The sequence below is a fragment of the Anabas testudineus genome, chromosome 16 (assembly GCF_900324465.2).
Source record: "Anabas testudineus chromosome 16, fAnaTes1.2, whole genome shotgun sequence".
In the NCBI taxonomy this organism is placed as follows: domain Eukaryota; kingdom Metazoa; phylum Chordata; class Actinopteri; order Anabantiformes; family Anabantidae; genus Anabas; species Anabas testudineus.
The window spans coordinates 225,926-233,633 of NC_046625.1; positions in this window are offsets into that span (position 1 = coordinate 225,926).

The window sequence follows — 7,708 nt, forward strand, 5'->3', positions numbered from 1 at the left end:
AAACTACTTTTTCAAGAATTATAGATATAGGGAGATCTGATCTAATGATGGTTTAGATCAGGGGTCACTAACAGGAGGACCGTGGTCTGGATCCAGAAGCTGTCCCATACGGACCCAGAGCTACAGATCAAACCAAACGTTTTGATTCCAAATCTAGCGGGACACCTTAAATTTAACCTGCACGGCTATATCGATCTTTACCGTAGTTAATTAGTGGACACAAGAATGCATTGGCCAATTGAATGAGAGTTAAGAGTTCCCACGTGACTTCACTTGCAGACTACAGAGAGGAGAGATACAGACGACAGAGAGGAGAGAGACAGAGAGGAGAGAGACAGACGACAGAGAGGAGAGAGACAGAGAGGAGAGAGACAGAGAGGAGAGAGACAGACGACAGAGAGGAGAGAGACAGAGAGGAGAGATACAGACGACAGAGAGGAGAGAGACAGACGACAGAGAGGAGAGAGACAGAGAGGAGAGAGACAGAGAGGAGAGAGACAGACGACAGAGAGGAGAGATACAGACAACAGAGAGGAGAGAGACAGACGACAGAGAGGAGAGATACAGAGAGGAGAGAGACAGAGAGGAGAGAGACAGACGACAGAGAGGAGAGATACAGACAACAGAGAGGAGAGAGACAGAGAGGAGAGAGACAGACAACAGAGAGGAGAGAGACAGACGACAGAGAGGAGAGAGACAGAGAGGAGAGATACAGACAACAGAGAGGAGAGAGGACGACAGAGAGAGAGACAGAGAGGAGATACAGACAACAGAGAGGAGAGAGACACGACAGAGAGGAGAGATACAGACGACAGAGAGGAGAGACACAGACGACAGAGAGGAGAGACAGAGAGGAGATACAGACGACAGAGAGGAGAGAGACAGAGAGGCGAGATACAGAGGAGAGAGACAGAGAGGAGAGATACAGACGACAGAGAGGAGAGACACAGACGACGGAGAGGAAAGAGATACAGACGACAGAGAGGAGAGAGACAGAGAGGAGAGACACAGACGACGGAGAGGAAAGAGATACAGACGACAGAGAGGAGAGAGACAGAGAGGAGAGATACAGACAACAGAGAGGAGAGAGACAGACGACAGAGAGGAGAGATACAGACGACAGAGAGGAGAGACACAGACGACAGAGAGGAGAGAGACAGAGAGGAGAGATACAGACGACAGAGAGAGAGACAGAGAGAGAGATACAGACGACAGAGAGGAGAGAGACAGAGAGGAGAGATACAGACGACAGAGAGGAAGAGACAGAGAGGAGAGATACAGACGACAGAGAGAGATAGCTACACACCGACAGAGGAGAGATCAGCGCAGAGAGGAGAGATACAGACGACAGAGAGGAGAGATACAGACGACAGAGAGGAGAGATACAGACGACGGAGAGGAAAGAGACAGAGAGGAGAGAGACAGAGAGGAGATACACGGACAGAGAGGAGAGAGACAGACGACAGAGAGGAGAGAGATACAGACGACAGAGAGGAGAGAGGAGAGAGACAGACGACAGAGAGGAGAGATACAGACAACAGAGAGGAGAGAGACAGACGACAGAGAGAGAGACAGAGAGGAGAGATACAGACAACAGAGAGGAGAGAGAAATACGACAGAGAGGAGAGAGACAGAGAGGAGAGATACAGACAACAGAGAGGAGAGAGACAGACGACAGAGAGGAGAGATACAGACAACAGAGAGGAGAGACACAGACGACGGAGAGGAAAGAGATACAGACGACAGAGAGGAGAGAGACAGAGAGGAGACCAGACGACGCGGAGAGGAAAGAGACAGACGACAGAGAGGAGAGAGACAGAGAGGAGAGATACAGACAACAGAGAGGAGAGAGACAGACGACAGAGAGAGAGGAGAGATACAGACGACAGAGAGGAGAGACACAGACGACGACGAGAGGAGAGAGACAGAGAGGAGAGACAGACGACAGAGAGGAGAGGAGACAGAGGAGAGATACAGACGACAGAGAGGAGAGAGACAGAGAGGAGAGAGAGACAGACGACAGAGAGGAGAGAGACAGAGAGGAGAGATACAGACGACAGAGAGGAGAGAGATACAGACAACAGAGAGGAGAGATACAGACGACAGAGAGGAGAGATACAGACGACAGAGAGGAGAGAGATACAGACGACAGAGAGGAGAGATACAGACGACGGAGAGGAAAGAGACAGAGAGGAGAGAGACAGAGAGGAGAGATACAGACGACAGAGAGAGAGAGAGACAGAGAGGAGAGATACAGACGACAGAGAGGAGAGAGACAGACGACAGAGAGGAGAGATACAGACGACGGAGAGGAAAGAGACAGAGAGGAGAGAGACAGAGAGGAGAGATACAGACGACAGAGAGGAGAGAGACAGACGACAGAGAGGAGAGAGACAGAGAGGAGAGAGACAGACGACAGAGAGGAGAGATACAGACGACAGAGAGGAGAGAGACAGAGAGGAGAGAGACAGAGAGGAGAGAGACAGAGAGGAGAGATACAGAGGATAGAGAGGAGAGAGACAGAGAGGAGAGATACAGACGACAGAGAGGAAAGAGACAGACGACAGAGAGGAGAGATACAGACGACAGAGAGGAGAGAGATACAGACGACAGAGAGGAGAGAGACAGACGACAGAGAGGAGAGAGACAGAGAGGAGAGATACAGACGACAGAGAGGAGAGATACAGACAACAGAGAGGAGAGATACAGACGACAGAGAGGAGAGATACAGAGAGGAGAGATACAGACGACAGAGAGGAGAGATACAGACGACAGAGAGGAGAGAGACAGACGACAGAGAGGAGAGAGACAGAGAGGAGAGACACAGACGACAGAGAGGAGAGATACAGACGACAGAGAGGAGAGATACAGACGACAGAGAGGAGAGATACAGACGACAGAGAGGAGAGAGACAGAGAGGAGAGATACAGACGACAGAGAGGAGAGATACAGACGACAGAGAGGAGAGATACAGACGACAGAGAGGAGAGATACAGACGACAGAGAGGAGAGAGACAGAGAGGAGAGATACAGACGACAGAGAGGAGAGAGACAGACGACAGAGAGGAGAGAGACAGAGAGGAGAGATACAGACGACAGAGAGGAGAGATACAGACGACGGAGAGGAAAGAGATACAGACGACAGAGAGGAGAGATACAGACGACGGAGAGGAAAGAGACAGAGAGGAGAGAGACAGAGAGGAGAGATACAGACGACAGAGAGGAGAGATACAGACGACAGAGAGGAGAGAGAGAGACAGACGACAGAGAGGAGAGAGACAGACGACAGAGAGGAGAGAGACAGAGAGGAGAGATACAGACGACAGAGAGGAGAGAGACAGACGACAGAGAGGAAAGAGACAGAGAGGAGAGATACAGACGACAGAGAGGAGAGAGACAGACGACAGAGAGGAAGGAGATACAGACGACAGAGAGGAAAGAGACAGAGAGGAGAGATACAGACGACAGAGAGGAAAGAGACAGAGAGGAGAGAGACAGACGACAGAGAGGAGAGAGATACAGACGACAGAGAGGAGAGAGACAGAGAGGAGAGATACAGACGACAGAGAGGAGAGAGACAGACGACAGAGAGGAGAGAGATACAGACGACAGAGAGGAGAGAGAGACAGACGACAGAGAGGAAAGAGACAGAGAGGAGAGAGACAGACGACAGAGAGGAGAGATACAGACGACAGAGAGGAGAGAGACAGACGACAGAGAGGAGAGAGACAGACGACAGAGAGGAGAGAGATACAGACGACAGAGAGGAAAGAGACAGAGAGGAGAGAGACAGACGACAGAGAGGAAAGAGACAGAGAGGAGAGAGACAGACGACAGAGAGGAAAGAGACAGAGAGAGGAGAGGACAGACGACAGAGAGGAAAGAGACAGAGAGGAGAGAGACAGAGAGGAGAGAGACAGAGAGGAGAGAGACAGACGACAGAGGAGAAATACAGACGACAGAGAGGAGAGAGACAGACGACAGAGAGGAGAGATACAGACAACAGAGAGGAGAGATACAGACAACAGAGAGGAGAGATACAGACGACAGAGAGGAAAGAGACAGAGAGGAGAGATACAGACGACGGAGAGGAAAGAGATACAGACGACAGAGAGGAGAGAGACAGACGACAGAGAGGAGAGATACAGACGACAGAGAGGAGAGAGACAGACGACAGAGAGGGAGAGAGACAGACGACAGAGAGGAGAGAGACAGACGACAGAGAGGAGAGAGACAGAGAGGAGAGATACAGACGACAGAGAGGAGAGAGACAGACGACAGAGAGGAGAGATACAGACGACAGAGAGGAGAGAGACAGAGAGGAGAGATACAGACGACAGAGAGGAGAGAGACAGACGACAGAGAGGGAGAGAGACAGACGACAGAGAGGAGAGATACAGACGACAGAGAGGAGAGAGACAGAGAGGAGAGATACAGACGACAGAGAGGAGAGAGACAGACGACAGAGAGGAGAGATACAGACGACAGAGAGGAGAGAGACAGACGACAGAGAGGAGAGAGACAGAGAGGAGAGATACAGACGACAGAGAGGAGAGAGACAGAGAGGAGAGATACAGACGACAGAGAGGAGAGAGACAGAGAGGAGAGATACAGACGACAGAGAGGAGAGAGACAGAGAGGAGAGATACAGACGACAGAGAGGAGAGAGACAGAGAGGAGAGATACAGACGACAGAGAGGAGAGATACAGACGACAGAGAGGAGAGAGACAGACGACAGAGAGGAGAGATACAGACGACAGAGAGGAAAGAGACAGAGAGGAGAGATACAGACGACAGAGAGGAGAGAGACAGAGAGGAGAGATACAGACGACAGAGAGGAGAGAGACAGACGACAGAGAGGAGAGAGACAGACGACAGAGGAGAGATACAGACGACAGAGAGGAGAGAGACAGAGGACAGAGAGGAGAGAGACAGACGACGGAGAGGAAAGAGATACAGACGACAGAGAGGAGAGAGACAGAGAGGAGAGATACAGACGACAGAGAGGAGAGAGACAGAGAGGAGAGATACAGACGACAGAGAGGAGAGAGACAGACGACAGAGAGGAGAGATACAGACGACAGAGAGGAGAGAGACAGACGACAGAGAGGAGAGAGAGACAGACGACAGAGAGGAGAGAGACAGACGACAGAGAGGAGAGAGACAGAGAGGAGAGATACAGACGACAGAGAGGAGAGAGACAGAGAGGAGAGATACAGACGACAGAGAGGAGAGAGACAGAGAGGAGAGATACAGACGACAGAGAGGAGAGAGACAGACGACAGAGAGGAGAGAGACAGACGACAGAGAGGAAAGAGACAGAGAGGAGAGAGACAGACGACAGAGAGGAGAGAGACAGAGAGGAGAGAGACAGACGACAGAGAGGAAAGAGACAGAGAGGAGAGAGACAGAGAGGAGAGAGACAGAGAGGAGAGAGACAGACGACAGAGAGGAGAGAGACAGAGAGGAGAGAGACAGACGACAGAGAGGAGAGAGACAGAGAGGAGAGAGACAGACGACAGAGAGGAGAGAGACAGAGAGGAGAGAGACAGAGAGGAGAGAGACAGACGACAGAGGAGAAATACAGACGACAGAGAGGAGAGAGACAGACGACAGAGGAGAGATACAGACGACAGAGAGGAAAGAGACAGAGAGGAGAGATACAGACGACAGAGAGGAGAGAGACAGACGACAGAGAGGAGAGATACAGACGACAGAGAGGAGAGAGACAGACGACAGAGGAGAAATACAGACGACAGAGAGGAGAGAGACAGACGACAGAGAGGAGAGAGACGGAGAGGAAAGAGATACAGACGACAGAGAGGAGAGAGACAGAGAGGAGAGAGACAGAGAGGAGAGATACAGAGGATAGAGAGGAGAGAGACAGACGACAGAGAGGAGAGAGACAGAGAGGAGAGAGATACAGACGACAGAGAGGAAAGAGATACAGACGACAGAGAGGAGAGAGACAGACGACAGAGAGGAAAGAGACAGACGACGGAGAGGAGAGAGACGGAGAGGAAAGAGATACAGACGACAGAGAGGAGAGAGACAGAGAGGAGAGATACAGACGACAGAGAGGAGAGAGACAGAGAGGAGAGATACAGACGACAGAGAGGAGAGAGACAGAGAGGAGAGATACAGACGACAGAGAGGAGAGAGACAGACGACAGAGAGGAGAGAGACAGAGAGGAGAGAGATACAGACGACAGAGAGGAAAGAGATACAGACGACAGAGAGGAGAGAGATACAGACGACAGAGAGGAGAGAGGCAGACGACAGAGGAGAAATACAGACGACGAAGAGTAGAGAGAGACAGACAACAGAGAGGAGAGATACAGACGACGGAGAGGAGAGAGACAGATGACGGAGAGGAGAGAGACAGATGACGGAGAGGAGAGAGACAGATGACGGAGAGGAGAGAGACAGACGACAGAGAGGAGAGATACAGACGACAGAGAGGAGAGAGATACAGAGAGGAGAGAGAGAGACGACGGAGAGGAGAGAGACAGACGACATATAGGAGAGATACAGTACAATACATTTGTAAAAAGGTTTTTGAATTGTACTGACCTTTGCTTTCAAAAATATTTTGTAACCGGACCTCTTTAAATTTTAGTTGAATACCCCTGGTTTAGATTAATTAATTACTGAACATAATTCAGATTGATCTACGGGAAAAAAGCAGGAGTGTGTTCTGACAGATGAATCTAGAGCTGTTGTACATACGAGACCATTTATGCCATATGCAGGGAGAGTCTGATCAATTTCCTCTCTAATAGTTATGATTTTATTTGTAAAGAAATTCATTGAATAACTGCTACTAGGAGTTAAGGGGATACTAGGCTCAACAGAGCTATGACTCTTTGTCAGCCTGGCTACAGTGCTGAAATGAAGCCTGGGGTTGTTCTTATTGGCTTCTATTAATAAGGAACATATATATTCCTTAAATATTATATATTATATATAATATGGGGTTCTAGCTTTATTGTGGTTTACACACATATATATATATATCTATATCTGTATCTTTTATACAGGTAACGAGCTGAGAGGGCTGCCAATGTCAGCTCGTTACCTGTATAAGACCCACCTGGGAGCTAGAGATCTTGCTGACGGATAGGGGATCAAATACTTATTTCCTTCACGGAAATGCAAATTAATTTATAACTCTTTTTGAAACGCATTTTTCTGGATTTTTTTTTTGTCATTGTTGTCTCTCACTGTTCAAATAAACCTACCATTGAAATTATAGACTGATCATTTCTTTGTTAGTGGGCAAACTTACAAAATCAGCTAGGGTTCAAATCATTTTTCCCCTCACTGTGTATATATATGTGTGTATGTGTGTGTGTATATATATATATATATATACACACATACACACACATATATTTTTAAACTGAATTTCCAGGCTAGATTCATCTTAATTAGTGGAACGCCACCTCCTCTCCAGCTTACGTAGTCTGTCCTATGGAGCTAGCTTCCTGATGAAGTAGACAACCAGTGAACAGTCATTGAAGGTAACTGACTGACACATCCTGCAGTCTCACCTGTTCAGTTGTGAAAAGATCCACAAACAGCAAAAATATGTTTAGACATTAAAAATGTTCTGCAGCCACAAGAAAACCCAAATATTGGTGGTTTCAGTTAAAGAATAGAAACAAACAAACAAAAAATGTCAACAAAAAATTCTTGTATTAAATA